The following is a 6,026-nucleotide window of genomic DNA, read 5'->3' on the forward strand; positions in this document are numbered from 1 at the left end:
CATCGTGAAGTAATTATGTAAAGCAGTCAAGAAGAAAACCCCAGATGCTAGGCCTTAGGATATATTCAAGTGCGTAGTTGAGTGACATCTCGTAGGTCATGTAGGCAAAGTGTTACTTAGTACAAATTTAAATTTTTTCTTTGATATTTCCTCTTTGGCTCATGACTTTTTTAGCTGTACCATGCTACTTTTTTTCAGTGTTTGAAGATTTTCATGTTGTCCTTCTGTTCAATTTCTAGTTTCATTATTGTCAAAGAACATACACTGTGTGATTTTAAATTATTCTAAATTTACACAAATTTGTGTGACAGTTTAGGTAAAGTTTCAACAAATGGTCAAAAAAGAAAAATGTATCTATTTTTCATACTTCTGGGTGTATTTCCAAAGTAAATGAAAGCAATTTGCTAAAGGCATATTTGGACCCTTCTGCTCAGCACAGCGTTATTCATGATAGCTAACTGTGGAATCAAGCTAAATTTTCATAGACAGACACCCGGATAATGAAGATGTGAGATAAATAAATAAATATATATATATCATAAAAATAAAACATAATTTCTGTCATTTACAACACCATGGATTAACCTGAAGAATACTATACTAAATTAAATAATCCAGTACAGAAATACCACCCTAGTAATTTCTGATTTCACTTACATGTGATGTATAATGTAAAACAGTTGCATTGTATGAAACCAAAGTATAGATCATTGGTTGCCGAAGACCGAGAAGGAAGGAGGTGGGGAAGCATTGGTCAAAAGATGCAATATTCATCAATTCTAGAAGTCCAATGGCAAGCATGGTGATTAGACTTAACACTGTACTGCTCACTTGAAATTTGGGAAATAAACAATGTCTGGAATTTCATGAATAGCCTTACAATGAAAGAAAATTAATTGCCAAGATTATATGGTTATAATCAATTGAGTTTAAATAAGATACTAATGATAAGTTACAATTATAAAAGAAATATTTTCATTTTCATAGAATTAATGATCTGTTAGGGTTGGCTGCGAGATGGAGAAAAGGAAGGGACACCGAGGACACATATACTATCACAAATAGTTTAGCAATGCTTATTCTTCTTATTTTTTAAGATCTTATTTTTATTTTATTATTTATGCATGTGAGAAAATGCATGAGTATGTGTATGTACAGGAGCTTGCAAAGGCCAGAAGATGTTAGGTCCCTTGGAACTGGAGCTACAGGCATTTATGAACTGCCCAGTGTGGGTGCTGGGATTCGAACTGAACTCCAGTCTTCATGATAGATCAGAAGTCACTCTGAAATGCTGAGCCGTCTTTCCAGTTCCATGCATGCAATTCTTAGAAAACTAAAGACAGCAAAAGAAAAGAAAGGAAAGACGAGGATAGAGAGGATAGCAGAGGAGGGAGGAGATAAAGGGGAAAGTTTGAGATGATCTGTTTGGCTGTATTTGACCCTTCACTGACATAATTTATTCTTGTATTTTTCTTAAAATTCAGTTACTTATTACTTCCCATTACAACTTGGATTTTTGCCTGGCCCGTTACTCTAAGCTCCATAAGTGAAATCTATTGATTCTTTTAACCTGCCACATTGGCTACATTTTGCAAAATGGTGCTTCAAAAATTTCCCTTCCCAGGATAGCAGGTGACATATAAAAGTTGTCCCAAGGGATTTCGATTACTAGTTTATTTTACAGTGACATTTAGCCATTCTGACAAGTGCCTAATTATTTTATGTTACTCCATAAAGGTTGTCTCTGACAATATGTGTAAATCAAATAAATGAAATCACTATAAGCAATTAGTCTTTCATTCTGGTTGGCATCTGTGATATTGGTTAATAATTTAGTACATTTGTTGACAATGTTGAAGACAACACCATCACTGTTGGGATCATTTTTTTCCCAAAGGATGGATTAGGCAAATGCTTGTCTCTAAAATAAAGTTAAAACTAATGCCACAAGTCTGCACTTTGTCCTACGTTAAGATAGCATAAATATCTCCTGTTAGTTTACCTTATAAGCATGCATGATATACTTTTCTGTATTGTAATAAGAAAGAGAAACCATTAGAGTCATTGAAATAAACCCTAGTTCTATTGATACCAAGCTCCGATGCACTGTTGATAATTTGTCTTATCTGTACCTTAATTTTCTCATCTATAAAGCCAATGTAATGGTCTAGACAAATTGCATAGATCTTTTTAGTATTAAAATGATAATATTTTCTGTTTTACCAAATCTTTACTGGAATCCAATTGATACATAGAGATTATTCTTTCTCTTCTCATTAATACCATAACTTGCCTAATTCCATCTGCTTTCCATATTTTGTGGATATAGAGATTGCCGAAGTACATTAATCATGAGATTATAGTGAGGCTTCTTGAAATGTATGTAATTTTTAATGAAGAAAGTAAATCATTGTGAGGTGGATTCCTATGTCATTAACAATGACCGAATCTGAGTTTGTCACCTGCACAGTTTCCCTAAGGTGTTTAAATATGATGAGACAAATAGATGAGTGTGAAAGGAGAAATTAGGAATATGGTGGAGGGGAGAACGTGATGTTTAGTCCATCTGATTGACATTTACTGAAATATCCACAATGTGCTAAGCGTTGTGCTTGTTACTATGCTAGGAAGAAAGAGTGGAAATAAGACCTGTTCCTGCTGCCCACATCAGGCTCATGCCCCAGGGAGAAAAGCAGATGGCAAAAGCAAAGATTACAATACATGATATGAACAGCATTTAACTTTGATGAGTGCTTCCAGTATGCCAGATCTTTTTTAAAACATATTTTATTTATTTGTTATTTTTGTTTTATTTGTATGAGTGTATTGCCTGCATGTATGTAAGTGCCCTTGTGTCATGCAATGCCTCTGATGTCTGAAGAGGACATTGGAGTGCCCTGGAACTGGAGTTATAGATGGTTGTTAGCTGCCCATGTGGGTGCTGGGAATTGAACACAGGACTCCTGCAAAAGCAGCCAGTGCTCTTGACTGCTGAGCCATCTTTCCAGCCCCAGTATGCCAAGTCTTTGCTAAGAATTTTATATGTATTATTATCAAAATATAGTCATAAAATAGGCAATTTTTATCACAATAATTTTTCTTTATAAATGAAGAAATAGGTAGAAATGGTTTAATTAAAACTACACTTGACCCACAAGCCTTGCTGACTCACGGCCTCTTCATCTTTCTCTGCTTCAGCTGGATGATTTTAACACCTTCACTTTTTGGAAATGGTTTTGTTTATGGTCATCTCATTTGTTTTCATATTTACTTCAGTGTACAGATTGGTGACTTCAGAGATGGATGCCTTCATCCTGGTGAAATCATGCATGACAGGGAAGGAAGGTGATGTATTTGACAAGAATCTGCCCCCTTGAGGGTGAAAAATGCCAAAGAAGTTTGTATTGGGACTTAGGTTGTATGATTGTATTCAGGGGATAATGATGGGTTTTCAAATAACAGGCTACATTGACCATGGAGTGCATTTTAAAACTGACCATTGCTAAAAGCTATTTAGTATAGTTCAAAATGGAAACTTTAAAAAGCAAACTAGGTAACACTTTATGGGCCCTAAATGAAGATATTTGTAAAGGTTATTATATAAAATAATTTTTAGTCCAGAAATATCTGTGGTGTAAAAATAAATGTTTTGATTTCAAGTTGTAATGCATATCAATTTTTTTCTAGAGATATTTACTTATTTATTTATTTTGAAAATTGTTGTTTCAATTTCTAGAAATTCTTCCTAGTGAAAACTATGATATCTGGGTGGGAACATATGTTTAATATTTTTAAGTTCATTTTTATGTTTATGAGTGTTTTGTACATATGTATGTATGCATATTGTGTATGTGTGTGCAGTGCCCACATAGGCCAGAAGATGGCATTGGACCCCTGAAGCTGGATTTGCAAATGATTGAGAACTGCCATGTGAGTGCTGGGTACTAAACTCAGATTCTGTGAAATAGTGGCAAGTACTTTTAACCACTGAGTCATCTCTCTAACCCAATTTTGTCATTTTTGGAAGAGTGCCACGACGATTCCAATAAGGAATTTATATTCAGAACTATTGGGCACAATGCACATGAGAACCACCCTCAGTGAAGTCTCAGCATCATGCAGTACTTTGTTTCTCTACAGATTTGTAACCAAGAAATCAGGAGAGACAATGTTTCAGGAAATAGTTTTTTTCAGAGAAAAATACTATGACTTCTTTGGCAGCAAAGGAATCAATTTTGCTATCAAGTTTAGAAGTTTGAAGCATGTAGGAATAGTTTTGGTAATGAGTGTATAGCAATTTTTCAGGTCTAAAGAAACATATACACATGTACTTTACATGTAAACTTATGAGATATTATATATGTATTTCTATGTATGTATTCATTTTCTCTTTTTAGATTTAGCTCCATGTTTCCTTTATAAAATCGAGAGTCTCTTTAAACCATATGTGTTAGTAGGTTTCCATCAGTATGGCAAAATACCAAAGCAAATGAGCTTCAATAAAGGTGGGTTTATTTTGGCTCATGATTTCAGAGGTTTTAGGAAGGAGAGAGAAAGGAAGAGGGAGGGAGAGGGAGTAAGAGATAGTAAGAGATACCATCCAAAACATCTCCAGCAATATCCTTCCTTCACTCACAATAATGTATGCTAAGAAGGCAGCACCTGCTAGTGGAATTGCAAACTGCTACAGTCACTATGGAAATTTAGTGTGGAAAATTCTCAAAAACAAGAAGTAGATCCACCATATAGTCCAGGTTGTATATAGCACGCCTTGGTATAGACTCAAAGACTGAATATCCTGCTACAGAGATGCTTGCTCAACCATGTTCATGGCCAGTCTTTTCATAATACCTAAGAAAAGGGAAAAAATCTAAAATGATGTTTAATGAAGGTATGGTACATATACACAACGGAGTTCTATTCAGCTGTAAAGAAAATTAAAATAGGAAAATTTAAGATAAATGGATGGAGCAGGAAACAATTATACTGAGTAAGGTAACCCAGACAGACACAGAAAAACAAACACCACATGTTCTCTCTCATTTCTGGATCTTAGCTCTAAGTCTTTAGATGGGAGACTATAACCTGAAATAACCATGACTGGAGAGGTCATGGACTCTAGAGGAGCACCTGCTATTGCCATTTTTCTAAACTGATGTACTTCTAATATTTTAAATAATTATCCTTTTATTCACAGATAAATGTAACTATCACCACTCATCAAAGAAATTTCTTTCTGCAACAGATGGAGACTATATTACAAAGTTCCATAATTGGTCAAAATGTAGAGAATAGAGGACCACAGGGTGGCTTACCATAATAGATACATCCATTGCCATCCTACACCTGAGGCTCAGGGAACATAGTGGAAGAGATGGGGTAGGGAGGGTTTGGAGAGGGAAAGGGTGGGGTGGAGGTGTTAGACATACAGTGCTCACATATGAAATTGTACAAAATATAAAAGAAGGCAGTAAAGTGTTTCACTGTGTTATATTTTGAAGGCCCATGTAGTTTAAAGACTTCTTGAGAGGCACTATAGTTTATATTCTCAACTATACGCATCATGGTACTTGCCCCCTCCATCTTCTAACCCTAAATTCCGGAGTAATTAGACATGCTCCCTTTCCGGCGAATTCTCATCATTTTGGCTCACATCTTGATATAGGATCTTTTGATGGCCTATAGTCCTGTTGGATAATCCAAGATCTTCGTTTCCCACCCCAGTTCTCATTTTCTGATTTTTCAGTTCAGAAAGAGTCTAGCACTTTCTTTCTGAAGCTACCGAGTATGATTCTAGGCTATATTACCTATATTCTTTATTCTCTATGTAATTTTGTTAATGTTTTTGGTTATTCTCTGGAATATTTTGTATATATTTCCTTAGGGATAATAAGATCCTGATCTGATGTAACAGGCACAGTAACTATTTTATGTGTTTCTAGGGATGAGTATTGTGCTGGATAGCTTTAGCGTCTACTTGACATACCTGGGTTGAGGGAGCCTCAATTGGGGAATTTCCTCTATTG

The sequence above is a fragment of the Nannospalax galili genome, unplaced genomic scaffold (genome assembly GCF_000622305.1).
Source record: "Nannospalax galili isolate Female #2095 unplaced genomic scaffold, S.galili_v1.0 scaffold105, whole genome shotgun sequence".
In the NCBI taxonomy this organism is placed as follows: Eukaryota; Metazoa; Chordata; class Mammalia; order Rodentia; family Spalacidae; genus Nannospalax; species Nannospalax galili.